Raw genomic sequence first — 16080 nt, 5'->3', positions numbered from 1 at the left:
ACCCACTCCAGTAAGACTCCCCTCTCCAGCCCTGCCCTAAAAATGCCCTTGTCAAGGTCAACAGTGACTTTTGTGTAGACACATTCAATGGTACTTACCCTCTCAGTTGCATTTGATAGAAAAGACCCCTGTCTTCATCTCCATATATCTCCTTGTTTTCCTATGACCTCAGTGCCCATGCCCTCTCAGTTTCCTTTGCCAGCTTAACTTCTTCTTCTACCTTTCAATGCTGGTATACTTTAGTATTCAGTCCTGTAGCTCCTTCTCTTTTCCATGTATTACATTCAGTCTCCAGGTAATCTCGGTTATGGCTTTACATGCTGATAAATCCCACACTTACAGCTCTTGCCCTGGACTACACCACAGATCTCTGGACTCATATATCCAATTGTAGACTTGTCATACACACTTGGCAAGTAAACTTTCAGTGTTCTAAACAGTGCTATTAATGTATGTTTTCTCCTTTCCCACATATCTGTTTCTTCCCTATTCTAGTAAATGCCATAATTTACCCAGGTAGCACAAAACAAAATTATACGTCAGCCTGTTCCCTTTGTTTTTTCACTCCTCATCTCCAATCCACCAGCAAATACTGTCAAGTGTTTTCTCTATATTTTCCGAAGGAATTTGTACCAGATTAGTGATATTTCTTCCTTAAATATTTGATAGATTTTACCAGTAAAACTAATAGCCAGGATTTTTCTTTGGGGGAGGTTTTTGATAACAGTTTTACTTTATTTGAAAGATGGCTATTCAAATTGTCTGTTCTATCTCTTAACAGTTTTGGCAAGGTATTTTCAAGCAATTTGTCAATTTCGTTGAAGTTGTCAAATTTGTTGGCATAAAATTGTCCATAATATTTTTTGTTATTGTCTGACCTGTTGAATCTGTTGTGATGAATCCCTTTCATTATTGATTTTGGTAATGTATATTCTTTTTCCCCTTTTTTTGGTTTATCAATCTAGCTAGGGGTTTATCAATTTTGTTGACCTTTTCAAAGAGCTGTCTTTACTGGCTTTATTAAATTTCTCTGTGTTTGTTTTCCCTTATCTCTATTAAATAATTTTTGTCAAGTTATTTTAAGTTTACTTTGATCTTTTTTTTTTTCTAACTTCTTAAAGAGGTAGAAGCTCAGGTCATTGATTTTTAGAGGTTCTCAAATTTTTTGGTCTCAGAACATATTTGCACTCTTAAAAAAAATTATGGAGACCCCAAAGAACTTTTCTTTTATGGGTTATATCTATTGACTACCTGTGATTATATACCATATAATAATTGAAACAGAATGGTTATAAATAATTAATTTTGTAAAATGTCAATAATAAACCCATTACATGTTAACAAAGTAACATTTATGAAAAGTAACTATATTTTCAAAAATAAAAACAATAGTGAGAAGTGACATTACTTTAAATTTCTACATATCTGTTTATCATCTGGTTTTATAGAAGATAGCTGAATTCTCATTTCTGCTTTTGTACTCTGTCCTTTGAAATATATTGTTTTGATTGGAGTTTATGAAGAAAATTCAGCCTCACACAAGTATGTAGTTGGAAAAGGGGGTTTTATTTTAATAAGTTCTTCAGATAATGGGGGATATTCTCCTTTAATATTACACCAAAACTTGACCATTGTTTTTCAAAGGTTACTTTCAGTGTGGAATCTGAAACCATGCCTGTGAATTTTTCATACTCTTATTTTAAAATCTACTCATCTACCTTGAACTTTGAATGGAACTTTGAATCTCTTATCAATCTTTTTGTTTGTTTTCTGTAGTAACAGCATGCCTTGTTCATCAGAAGATTATCAATTCACAGAGTTACACAAATCTTCCAAAGATTGACACATTTCATTGTACAATATGAAAAAAATCTCATTTGTTAATATCATCACTGATCTCCATTGATAAGTTTTTAAACATTTGGTATTTGCAGTGGCAGATACCAGTTTCCCAAAATTATGTTTCCTATGAAAGCTTAAATTCTTTATTACTGGTAACAGTGTCGATTGTTTTCCTTGAAGTGACAAGCTCACTTCATTTATTTTTGACAAAATGTCTTCACAAGTCTGACTAACCATTCCTTGTCTATCAGTCATTATTTCAAATAAAAACAATTCCATGAAAAATGTGGCTAGGTCATCTCACAGCACAAACAATCACGTAGGTGCTTTTCCTCAAGACTATCATTACATTTTGGGTTTTGGTATGCACCAGAAGTGCTTTCTGTGTGATCTCATTTTGTCACACAAAATAATAAAAACCTGTATACACCAGGTTTTAGATTTAATAAAGCTAATATTTTTACTGGTTTATCAATGATATTCTCAAGTAAAACTGGCATTTTTTTTCGTTTACTGCAAGTGATGATGCAGAATATAACGACTACTACTATTGTTCGGTGCCATTGCCTTGACTTGTGCTAAAGCACCAGCAGTTTTACCCACTATTGCTTTCGCACCACCGTGTAAATGTAAACATCATGAAAAAAGCAAAGAATAACTTATCATTGTTATCAATATATTTTTCTCAAAGTGTCTTGGGTGATCCCCAGGTTTTTATGGACCACACTTTGAGAATCTCTGGCTTAGATTAATAAGAACAGGTGTATATATATATATATATACACATTCCAAAATGCTTTTTCTGCTAAAAATTTATCCTTTAATAAACAGTAGTTTTTAATTTATTGGATATAAACTTAGATATATAATAGGAGCAAGATATAAGATGATTCAAATATCTAGAGAAAATTTAAGAACTTTTTCATAGGAGCCTTAATTCTTTTTTTTTTTTTTTTTTTTTGCAGTACGCGGGCCTCTCACTGCTGCGGCCTCTCCCGCTGCGGAGCACAGGCTCCGGACGCGCAGGCCCAGCGGCTGTGGCTCACGGGCCCAGCCGCTCTGCGACATGTGGGATCTTCCCGGACCGGGGCACGAACCCGTGTCCCCTGCATCGGCAGTCAGACTCTCAACCACTGCGCCACCAGGTAAGCCCAAGAGTCTTAATTCTTTAATCACTCTGTAACCTAGCTGCTTCTTTATGGTTGTTTTGCATGTGTGCTTTGGACAATAGATCCTCAAAGGTAAGCTTTTTACTAGCTATTTTCACTGATTGTAATAATAGTACCTGCTGTATATTAAGCTATTAGTGTATGCCTGGCACTGTATTAAGTACTTTAGGTTCGCTAATTCATTTGGTTCTCACAATAATGCTATGATGTGGGAATTGTGATTCCCATCGAATAGGTGAATGCCTGATAACTATGCAGCAAAACTGTGTTGAAAGAATAATTCACTGCGTAAGGTTCCTCCCTCCTATAGTCACCTCCCCTACTACCACTCAATAAATGGTAGAACCAAGACTCAAACCTGGCTATCCATGAAGCCTAGTCTTGTTCCCTCAGATGCTGTTAGGTGTCCTGATAGAGCAAATGCACTATGTTTGGCCTCTTAACTCAGCAAATTAGTTTTGAAGGTTAATTTTCTGGCTGTTTTTTAAAGCAGAGAGGGGTAACTAAGTAGTTGTCATCTGAAAAACCACTTCCTCTGCAAAAGCCCAAAGCCGTGTAGCCGAGCCCTGTATCCATGACATCGCAACCCCAGGTAGAAGAAACTTCCTTTAGTAACTCCACCAGCTCACTTTCCAGCTTACTACTCTAATCATCCCAGCTGATTAGCTTAATTAATATGTTTAATAAAATGACTAATGGTTTTTTAGAGTTGTATTTTTGGAGCTAGATGTCATTTTCAAAAATTTTTTATTAGTTTCCCTTTTATTATTTCCCTCCTTCTATTCTCTTCCCTTATCCATAGTCTACACTGAACATCTTGAAACATACAATGAACACAACGGAAGGATTTTTAAAACAAACTTAGAACACATTTTTCTTCAGGGACCTAAACACACATAACATTGTTGGAGAAAAAAGTGCCGTTAAGTTTGCTTTGACTTTTAAAGTGCCTAGGGGCTCATGGGGGAGAAATACTCAAAGCATGCAAATAAAAAGAAGGTTTTATCCTAAGATACCTGAAAAGCCTTTAGTAATATATTGCATTTATTTTCTCTCCTACTTTTCCATATGGCAAAAAAACACAGCCCCACACTGTAATAAATACTTAATTTTTTCCTCTTTCCTCTGATCAAAGTCCAAGACACTTACAAAGAAATTCACCTCAACAGCCAAAAGAAGAGCAAAATTCTCAAAGACAAGAACATAAAATTTGATAACCTTATATCTCCCAGTAGACTGAAATTTATTTTGAAACCTAAATATGATGATGTGACTGAAAATTCAACCTACTAAAACTAATGACACTCCAATATTCGTGAATGTCTAACTTCAGCATTTGGCTGGTACCTATGAACTCACCACTTCAATAAAAACAAACTAGTTAAATCTCCTTGTCCAAGAAACTTAAGATTTAAGTGTGTTTCCTGCACATCTTTACTATGATATTTAACAAGCTAAAAATGTCGTCCATTGTTGGGAAATAAACTAAGAAGAAGTCACATAAAAGCTGTTTGAAGTCTGAAAAACGTGATACTTTTGAGCCCATCAGAGGAAAAGTGACAATTTTTACTGCCCCATCAAGACTTCTGGTAACTTAAGTCTGTTTCTCGTTTTTTTTTTCTCCATTATGCTTTAAGGCATATTTCTTTCCTCTTCTTTCCCTTTCTGAATGAGATTACTACAGACATTACCTGCCTTAGAAACAGTGGGGGGGGTGTATCAGGGCTGACCAGATCCTGAAGTTTATGGCATAGCTTATTCTGAATGTTCTTCAACAAAAAGGCATTTAATATTCAGCACTTTGGATATAACGAATTGTGTTTCCTTCCTTGTGATTGATCATATTCTTATTTGCCATTGAAAAGGTGTATTGTTTTCACTTGTCAGCCAAAAAAAAAATCCCTGATGTATATGAGATTTACGTTATAGTTGTCATCCTGTTGGAAAATTTAAAGGTTGTAAGTAAAATTAATGTGAACATAAATCAAACCCAAGCATTTTAAACAGTTTTGTGTTTTTATCAAGAGTATTAGTTTTTTGAAATGACATTGGTTTAATGATGAATTAAAACAAATCTAATTTATATATTTTCAAATTGTTTGTCACTCCACCTGATCCTGCACTCCCTGTAGGTCACTATTTAATTTCTCCAAAGGTCATCATTTGTGAGAGAGGCTTTCTTTGATCAAAAAGACCTGCTATCTTGGCTATTTATATTTCTACAGGGCCTGTTTTCTCAAAAAAATTGCATATTTGACATATATACTTCCTAGAATTTTATAATTTTGTGAAGATTTTTTTCCCTATACATTTTAATTTTTTTGTATCAGAAGGTTAAATTCCCTGGTCAGAATTTAAATGTTTATAACCATTTAATTGACCCTACTCAAATTTTCCCCACTGTGTAAGTAAAGCAAACATTCTTATTCTGTCTTTCACTTTTATAATTAGGCATAGGGGGTCAATGTTGGCTCATCTATGAAAGCAAGTATGTTTAAAATAAGTGAAAAAAATTTTATGGAACCTGGAGAGTATTTGGTTATCAACATTCATGGAGACAAGTAACATGGCTAAATTTAAATGTAACCAAAGTTATTTTAACAGCCCCTTTTTGTCTGAAGATAAACAACCATCAGGACACAGATAGTCCTCTGATCACTCTGAGAGATTTTAGTTAGTGAATCGAAATCATCAAGGTACAGAGCTTTCCCTTGTCTCAGAGAGTACATCAAAAATTTGTTTCACAAGACAGAAAGAACTCTGGATTTTTAGCAAAAATATAATATGTATTGCTATTCAAAACAAATTAACACAAAATGGAAGAAATGTTTTAATTTTATTTTCTAAAGTTACATGGAGAATAAAGAGATAAATAGGAAAAGAGAAGAGTTATTAGCTTATCCAGAGTTCTGTGCTTCACTTGCTGTTGCCAGTAAAACTACTGAAAAAAAAAGGGTTGGGGCTTCCCTGGTGGCGCAGTGGTTGAGAGTCTGCCTGCCGATGCAGGGGACATGGGTTCGTGCCCCGGTCCGGGAAGATCCCACATGCCGCGGAGCGGCTGGGCCTGTGAGCCATGGCCGCTGAGCCTGTGTGTCCGGAGCCTGTGCTCCGCAACGGGAGAGGCCACAACAGTGAGAAGCCCGCGTACCACAAAAAAAAAAAAAAAAAAGGGTTAATGGGAACCTGGGAGTATAGAAATTAAATTAGTTATGCATTACTTGGAGTACAGACTGATAATGTAACAAATATACCTAAAACACAGTGGCTCGAACAAGAAGGAGGTTTATTTCTTTCTAACACAACAGTTCAAAGGTATGTGGCTGGTTCAAGGTCTCTAGGTGGCTCTGCCCCAGTAGGTCTCCCAAGAATCCAAGTGTCCTTTGTCTTATTGCTCTAGCCTTTTCTAGGATGTTGACCTTGTCCATATGGTAGAAACTGGCTCATGGTTAAGTGCATTCTAGACAGAGCATGTGGTTTAAGAGAGTACTTAGAGCAGAGAAAGGAACAGTGAAAGACTGGGCTAATATGATACGGGGTATAAGGATACGAAAGAGTATGTGGATAGAAGGGGGGTGTAGGGATAGAAAGAGAAAGGGAATTCAAAGATTCTGAACAACTTTAGGAAAAAAGTTTTAGAATAGAACTATAAAAATAAGGTGATCTTATTAACTAATGGACAAGGCAGACTTTAGCAGTTATCCTGAAGATGACTCAAGATGAGGTAGTATGGAAGGTGAGCTTTCTAGAGAGAAAAATAGTGCCATCTGGATGGCAGTTTTGTACATCATAAGTTGCTGAATAAATATTAATGATGTGCAGTGGCATTGGGATGAGTAGCCACTTTCTAGCCACTGGGCGCCATGTAGCTCCCACTGAGAAGGAAAGAGCAACATGGCTGTGAATATACTTAGGCTCTTATTATTGAATTTCTGAGAAGCACACTATTTCCAGGGATATGCAAGAAGAAAGGGCTGGAGAAGGAAATACTCAGGCCCCACAATTAGTAAGATTGAGTGGAAAACAATCCTTTGAAACAGGGGTCACCAAACTTTTTCTGTGAAGGGCCAGATAATAAATATTTTAGGATTTGTGTACCACGCAGTCTCTGTCACAGCTACTCAGTTCTGCCATTGTAGGGCAAAAGTAGCCATGGGCAATATGCAAAGAAACGAGCATAGCTGTGTTCCAATAAAATTTTACTTATAAATAAAAGGTAGAGGGCTAGACTAGGCCTACAGGCCATACTTTATTGGCCTCTGTTCTAAAACAATGAAATGGGAGTAATTAGGTAAATTAGGCAAAGGTTTTTTGAATTGTAAGCTTATAAAAGTTTATAAATAAGTTGCATTCTACTAGATACAAACTATTTAGAGAGATGGTGGAGAATAACTTAGAAATAGAATAAACATAGGAGTAGAATCAACAGTAGGTAATGAAGAAGATATTAATGCCCTCAGAGGGTGCAGATGCTTTGGAGTGGAAGATAATAAATGTGATTTTCATTATATATAAATACTGTTGCCTCTGTAAATGTTTGGATCCTAAAACAATACTGATAAACCAGCATAAGTTTTATGTAAAAAAACTATAAAACATTAAAATTATATTTTAAATAATTTAAAGCAAACATAAACAAAAGAACAGTTATTACATATTTCATTCTCTTTCTTCCTTCCCTCTCTTTCTTTCTTTCTTTCTATCTTTCCTTCCTTTCTTTTTTGTTTGTTAAAATTAATTTAGTCAGTCAGTCCTTCTAAAAAGGACTCATCTGGTAGAGATAAACTGATTCTAAATCTGATTCCAGACCTTCAAAATGCCTTCATAATATAAAAAGTTATATCAGGGAAAGGTACAGAATTCCAGGTGGAATAAAAACTGAAAGCTATTATTCCCTCCAAAAGATTTTAAACATAAATGTTTTTTTATTTATACAGCACAGTAGAGCCTAAGAACATAAAATAAATACTATTTTAAAATATTACATTAGAAAAAATTTTCCTATGTAATAATGCTTGAGGCTCAAACAATATTTTTTATAATATGTACCACCACATATTTTTCTCTCAGGTAATAAATGTCATCAGATATAATTGCCTTAACTACTTTGGAAAGTGACAGTCAAGTGAATAATAGCAATTGTCTCAACACTTCACTCCAGGATGAAAAGGGTAAAATTTTCTCTGTTTGTGCAAAGATCTGCTTGCCTGAAAGTCCTGCTCTTGGTGTGTTAGCCACTCTGATTCTTGAAACTCTTAGGCAGGAGAGTTTTTGATCATGATTGCTTCTTCTAAACAATGGCTTGATAGTAAGTGTCCCTCTGTACTGGAGATATTATTTCTCACCAGTGAAGAATCCAATTTGGAGATCTTCAGAAAGTTGAGTGGCACTTTGTGATAATGATGGCCTACACTTGAGGTGCTTTACACTTTATAAAAATTATTATCTAAATGGTTGAATTTCAGACTTCAGACCACTCTTTGGGGTGGACAGGGAAAAGGATATGGTTCTTATTTTCTAAAGGAAAAAATGAATTCAAGGAGTTGAAGAAAACTGCAGTCCATCGCTATTAGAAAGAGCTGAAACAAAGACAAGATCCCAAGTTTTCTGAGACTGCCTGTCTAGTCCTCTTCTCTGTTTCAAGCCTGTCAATCTTTCTATCCCAATATATCCAAAGTCCACGCCCCTTCTCTACTTGCCACTGAGAACTGTGAGATGAACTTTATAATAGTTAAACTGGGGGAAAAAATCACGACCACAGTTAAGCATATCAAAAAGTGAAATGGCAACTATATGAAGCCTCCCATTTCCAAACCTCACTATCAGCCAAGAAACTGGAGTTCTTGGCTCTGTTACTCTGACTATTAATTGTGTGTCCTTGGACAAATCAAACAACCTGTCTGGCACTCAGCTTCCTTATCTATTAGATGAAAGGATTATATAAGATCCTTCTACACATAAACATTTGAAACATTAGTAAAGTGATACACATTCCAAAAAAAAATTGTGCTGTGTTGCTTCCTCTTAGAATTGCTGGAATGAACTTCAGACTGCAGTATTAGAGCTGCCAATTCTTTAACAATTTGGACTGTGTAGCACTAACTTAAATCCACCTGTGGGAATAGAGTTGGAGGCAATATACCATTTCAACTTGCTCTGTTTGTATTTTCAAAACCGTTAAGGGAAGTTGGGCTGAAACTGGTTTTGGAAAAATACAGAAACTCTATATCAAACTTGACAAGAAAGCTAACTCTATGCCATATTAATGACTTTTGATTGTATTAATAATTTCCTACTGCATTGCTTTGAGATTCAGTTATGTTGGCACAAAATAAAAAACAATATGGTTACAATTTAAGTTAATATTAAGACTCCAACATGGGACACAGGTGCATGCTATTTGAATGTATTTAACTAGTACAGTTTAAAATTTACATAATTGCTAAATTACATGCTTGATTAGACTGACATCAATAGAAGTGTCTGACTAATCTGCATTTTATGAATCCTCTGGGGACTCATCTTTTCTCGCTTATCTTTGTTTATCACCAGGCCCAGATTTTAGTTTGAAGAATTTCCAAAGATAAAATGGTCAGTCTCAATAATCAACATCATCAACTCCATGCCTCTAATTTCCTCTCTCCTTTTCTCCTACTTTTTGACTTTTGAAAAGATGATTATAAGAAGGACAAACTTCCCAACAGTATCCAGCACTGCTGCCCACAAATATAGCTTTGGATCCAGCAGACAGGCCTGTGGTCAGCTCCTATTTTGCCATTCCTTTATAACATAAGGTCATCTGGTTCAATTCAGAGGCTAGATGCTGAACTGCTACTTCTCTAATTCCAGGAAGTAGCTTGCCATCTAAACACATAATTAAAGAGGGCAGCAGCATGTGTTCCAGAATAGTGATGCAATATTTCGGGGAAGAGTGTGTTGGTGAAATCAGTAGCACGCCCACATAGCCACTACCATATTTGTCTAACAGAAGGCTATTTTTCTTACTCTGTGAACATTTACGGTCAAGTCTATTAATTGTTTCCATATAGTATGAGTTCAAGATTTGTCCATATCAAAATTAATCATATATAATCTAATGAATACCAAACTGTGTGGACTGCCAGAGAACTCATGTGTCAATTTCCCTGGTGTGAAGAATTTTCCAGTGACCTTTATCAAGTTATTCAATCTTTCTTTGCTTTAGAATTTTGGACTCTAATCTGTAAAATGTAATGCATACCTCTTACTTTACATGGAATCATAATTAAATATTTTTAATGAATCTTAGGCCTGTTAGGAAGAAGTTGTGTATAAATACGTGATATCTTCCCACTAATTCACCTCCTATAATTTGTCAGTTCTAGCAGTTGATTTTCCCTCTATGTTTTAATTAAATCTTTAGAAATGTAAGTCTCTAAAGTGCTTTATTTAAAGAAATGTCTTAACAGTCCCCACTACCAAGCCCCTTTCTTAAAGCATATCTGTGGAATTTACATAAGAACAATAGAGATTGTCAACCAGAAACTGGCAAGAAATTTTTGCCTTCTTTGTATCTTAATAGGGAGTGTATTTAAATACCAAAGTGTAATTTTATTTATTGTGGAAGCCGAAAGCAATTTTTTACTGAAGAACTTTCAAAATCAGTTACTGATGCACGAATGAAACACTGTCCATCCTCTCTTTGCCCCCACCTCCAAATACCATGTCTCTTTCCTGGAAAGCACAGCATAAATAGGGAAAATGGAAATTTAACTCCTTTTATGCACTTCTTAATTACAGGGTTACATTAGTATTACTAAGAAATTCTGTTGTTTTTTTAAATTATGATTCCAAAGGAAAGCAAACCCAGGAGCAGATGAGTAACAGATCAGGTTCAGTTGGAAACTTTCATGTGTGTTACTTTTTAAAGAAATTCTGAAAGCCTTCTCTGTACTAATGCTGCTGGTAGAGGGGACCCAAAAGAAGAAGACAAGTATTTGATGGGCTGATCTCTTACACTATCTGTAGTTGTAAGCATCCCTGGTCCTTCGAGAATATCTCTGGCAGGAATATTTTTGAATCATACCACCTCCTTCCCTGTCTGCAGTGCTTCAGGAAGTTAAAGTACTTTTTAAAAAATCTTGGGAGAATTGAGACCATCTAAACCTATCTTTCTAGACTTTTCTACACATATAGTAGAATGAACTCCCAGCAGACTAGTCTTTTCTGAAAAGAATAGAACTTGTCATTTGCTGACAGAAGCTGAAGGACAAACTTTCCCACCCTTTCTCTAAGCCTAGATAGAAAAAATGTAGTGGAGAATTAATAAAATTCACATGATTCTGTTGAAGCCTCTTTGGAAACTGTAAAAATGGATTTTGACATCTCTGTATGAAAATTATCTTTGACGTGTCCCTGAAATGAAAGAGATGATTAGAAAGGAAAAAGGGCAGGGAAGTGGATGGAGGGGGAAGGAAGAAGTTGCATGGCTGAGATACCATTTCAGAGAGACCTTTCTCCCCAGAGAGTATCTTAACTTTCTACTTTATTTTGCCTGTGTAAATACAGCCTCTGCAAGCTTCTCTTCTTCTCCTTTCTTCTCCTTCTCCCCTCTGGAAAGAAGTTCTCATTTCGCTGTAGCTGCATTTCTGAATGTAGCAATTTGAAAATTCATTTTATTATATATTCAAATTACACAACTTGTTACATTGGTCCTATTTATCTGAATTTTCATTTTGGTAAATGTGAAGCAAACCATATGGAGATTCAAGGACAGGTAAAATGAAGGGACAACTTTTCAACACTTAACTGTCCTCAAAAAGAGAGAACTTCATAAAAGCATTTCATTGCCTTCATCTGGAATATTTCTTTTTGTTAGGATCAAAGATTTGACAGAGAGGAAAGACCTCCCCCCCCTGCAATTTTACACAGAAATATATATCAACCAGGAAAAACTCCTTAAGTGAAAACATTCCTATAATAGCCTTCTTTATTTCCATCTCTTTATCTAATAAATTTTCTGAGACACCTTAGAAAATGAAATGGAAGAAAGGAAATGTTCTTTGTAGGTGGTTCATATTATGACTGCATTCAACAAGCAGATTAAAAAATACAGTCAACACAGCTCTTTTTTAAAAATCTGCAAATTTGTGTCATGTACACCAAAAATTCAGATGACTAAGAAATATTCCATTGTTATTAAGATATTTGGCACCATGCTGAAATAAAATCGGCACATAATTTATTGTTCAGACAACTGAGTAGAAAGGTAAATTTGAAATATGCTTTAGATTCCTTTAAAGGCCCCAATGACTTCCCTGTACCACTGAGGACAAGCCATATGCACATTCCAACTCTGATCTAAACAGAAAATACATCCTTTATTTTTTCACACATATGGATAGTTCTGTGTCATATAGAGTAAAACATGTATATTGTCAGTATCTAATTAGCAGGGAACACTTACAAACTCATATTTGCTTTATTTTTCTTACAATAATAAAAATTTATTTTTATTGTAGAAAACAATATATAGAGATACAAAAAGGAAGAAATGAAGTATCACTTATAACCCCCTGTCCTCCACCACTCAGAGGTATTCACCTGCTGCTGCCCTGAAGTAGGGGGAGATGCTATTAATGTGGGTTTGGGTTTAGTGTCCATGTGAGGACTGAAGAGGGCCTTGAATCTTTAAGAGAAGGGAGATTTGAATAGAAATCATTTATTAAAGCCTAGATTATTTACATATTTCTGCACAGCAAATGAAACAGATAACAAAATGAAAAGGCAAACTACAGAATGGGAGAAATATTTGCAAACCATATATCCAATAAAGGGTTAATATCCAAACTATATAAGGGGCTCAATAGCAAAAAACCAAATAAACTGATTATAGAGTAGGTAAAAGACTTAAACAGACAATTTTCTAACAAGACATACAAATGGCCAACAGATATATGAAAACATGCTCAACATTATTAATCTTCAGGGAAATGCAAATTAAAACCACAATGAGATATCACCTCAAGCTTGTTAGGATGGCTATTATGAAAAAGTCAAAAATAACAAATGTTGTCAAGGATGTGGAGAAATGGGAACTTTATATACTGTTCGTGGGATCGTAAATTGGTATAGGCATTATAGAAAAGAGTATGGAAGTGCCTCAAGAGATTAAAAATAAAACTACTGTGTGATCTAGCAATCCTACTTCTGGCTATATATTCAAAGGAAATAAAATCACTGTCTTGAACTCCCATGTTCATTCACGTTAACCAAGATAACAAAAACAACCTAAGTGTCTAATGACAGATGTATGAATACAGAAAATGTGATGTGAGATATATATATAATACACATATATATGTAATGAAATGTTATTCAGCCTTTAAAAAGAAGGAAATACTTTCATTTGAGACAATATGGATGAAACTGGAGGACATTATGCTAAGTGAAATAAGCCAAATAGAGAAAGACAAGCACCATATAATATCACTTACATGTGGAATCTAAAGAAGTTGAACTCATAGAACCAGACAGTAGAATTCTAGTTACCAAGGGCTGGTGTGGGGTGGGGGAGATGCTGGTCAAAGGGAACAAACATTTAGAATAAGATGTATAACTTCTAGAGAACTTATGTACAGCATAGTGACTATAGTTAATAACAAGGTATTATATACTTGAAATTTGCTTAAAGAGTAGATCTCAAGTGCTCTTACCACACACACACAGAATAGTAACTATGTGAGGTGATAGGTATGTGGACATGTTAATTGATTTGATTGTGGTAATCATTTCACAATATATGTGTATATAAAACCTTATGTTGTATACCTTAAATATAAACAATTTTTGTCCATTATACCTCGATAAAGCTGGGGGAAAAAAAACTTAGTTTCTCAAAAGTTTTCATGTTAACAGAAAATTTAAAAATAAAACAAAACAACTGCACAGGGAACATTTGTTTCTGTCTGGGCTCAGGGTTAGGGGCCTCCCCTGAGGAAAATAAAATCCCTGAGTTATCTTCTCCATGAATTTGAGGTTTGGGATCCCTAAAAGTGAAACTAAAAAAATTAATATTTGTTTGGGCCACTTGGAAGAAGCAAATACACCACCCATTTTGGAAGAGCTCTCCCATGGTAGAGTTAAAGAGTATCAAGAACTTCTACTCTTAGGAAAACAGTGAAAAATAATATAAAAATGTATGTTTACAATGATTAAGGAATAAGGAACAAAACATAAAGAGAACAGTAGCAAACTATGAAGAAAAATAGGCTTGAAAAAAGAACAAAATAAAAATTCTAGAAGTATTTCCTCTGCTTCCCAGAGACCTCTTCATATTGGAGACTCCTCAAGACTTATCTCTCAACTCTCTACTCCATCTTTCCTCATGCTTTTAATTATCTGTTTCCCTAAACTTCAGGCTCCTTCAATACCTTCCCTTGAATATCTAACAGACATCTCAAACTTAATATGTCCACAACTGAACCGGATCTTACCCCCAGATCTGCTTCACCCACAATCATTCCCATCTCAGTTAATGGCTCCACACTTTTTGTCACATCCACATCGTCAGTTGTTAAATCCAGTTGGCTTTACTCTCAGGCTCTTCTCTCAGGATAGAATTGTGCCACTTCTCACCACCTCTATTAATCTCACCCTGTTCTGAACCCCATCATCACATCTCTCTTAGATTACTGGTCTCTTGGCTTCCATCCTTGAGCGCTATAGACTGCCCTCAACATAGTAGTCACAAGTTAATCAGATCTTGCCATTGTTTGTGCAGAATCTTTTGGTGCCTCCTCATCACACTCAGAATATAAACCAAAGTTCTTTAAAGTTCCTACAAAGTTCTAATCATTCTGGCCACCATTATTTTCTAAGCTCATCTCAGGCTAATCTCTCCTCACTCCCTCTGGTCCAGCCACACTAGCCTCCTGTCTGTTTCTCAGAACTCTGGATCCTTTTATTAGCTGTTTCTTTTACCTAGAATCTCCTCTGCCTGGTGTCCTCGTGGCTTCTCTCTCACCTTTTTCAGATATTGGCTTACATACTAACCTGTCCATGAACCCTTTCCAGAACACCCTGTTAAAATTGCTCCCTCTTTCCAACACTCGATATCCCTTGTCCTTCTTTATTTTTCTTTTCAGAAGCTATTCTTTCCAATCTACTATAATTTGCTGATTTGTTTATTGTCTCTCCAAATGGAATATAAGCTCCATATGGGTGAGGCTTTTGTACACTTTGCTCATTGCTAATGGCAATTTTTAATTTATATTTTTTCATATAATTTATATCAATTCACATATCATGAACATTTTTCCATTATAATTAGTGTTCAAAATATTAATGGCTACATAATATTTAATAATTTCTTTATTTCATAATTGTACATGTATGTTGACTCCATGTTTTCAGTATTATAAACATTCTTTTATGTTAAGTTTTGACACTATTAAAATCATTCTTTAGAATATATTACTGGAAGTAGAATTACTGGGTCACTGAGAAAGAACATTTTTGTTTTGTTTTGATTTTTTGGCCTTGATTTTTTTTTTTAATTGAGGTACAGTTGATTTACAATATTATATGTTTCAGATATACAACATGGTGAGTTTTAAAGGTTATACTCCATTTATAGTTATTATAAAATATTGACTATATTCCATGTGCTTTATAATATATCCTTGTAGCTTATTTATTTTATAACTAGGAGTTTATACCTCTTAAAAAACCCTTGATGGGCTTGCCCCTAACAGTCTTAAAGACATGGCTCTCTGGGATCAATGAGAAAAGAATACAATATCTTAAATAAAGTTTCTTACACAGAGTTGCACTTGAAGAAATATTTTCAAAAAACAGTATTCTGTTAGATAAAGAATGATGAAAAATAAAAAGAAATGAAAGATAGTTTAATATTTTAAACTAGAAAACTGGAGCAGAGTTTACTGATAAAGGTGGAAATACTGGGAATAGCTGTTACTTTGAGTTTGAAGATGGCAACTTTGTTCTTTATTTTGGACACGCTGTCTTTCAGGTATTTAAAACAAAATGTTTTGAAAGCAATTTGGTCTTAGATTGAAACTCCTCTCTTTTT

The 16080-nt window shown here is 35.0% G+C and overlaps 1 long non-coding RNA gene across 1 annotated transcript in view; it reads left to right on the top strand.

The window, feature by feature from the left end:
* The window catches only part of LOC111168916 (uncharacterized), an 81307-nt gene extending 66028 nt beyond the window's left edge, over positions 1–15279 (top strand). The window contains exon 4 of the long non-coding RNA XR_002643114.2: positions 2808–15279. This is a non-coding gene — a long non-coding RNA (uncharacterized LOC111168916). The remainder of the gene's footprint in view (positions 1–2807) is intronic.
* The last annotated feature ends 801 nt before the right edge of the window (positions 15280–16080 follow it).

Source organism: Delphinapterus leucas, chromosome 12 (assembly GCF_059928025.1).
Source record: "Delphinapterus leucas isolate spDelLeu-1000000601 "Yukka" chromosome 12, BTC_Dleu_Yukka2, whole genome shotgun sequence".
Lineage (NCBI taxonomy): Eukaryota > Metazoa > Chordata > Mammalia > Artiodactyla > Monodontidae > Delphinapterus > Delphinapterus leucas.
The sequence above is the reverse complement of the archived record's forward strand: the minus strand, read 5'-3'. Positions and strand labels throughout refer to the sequence as shown.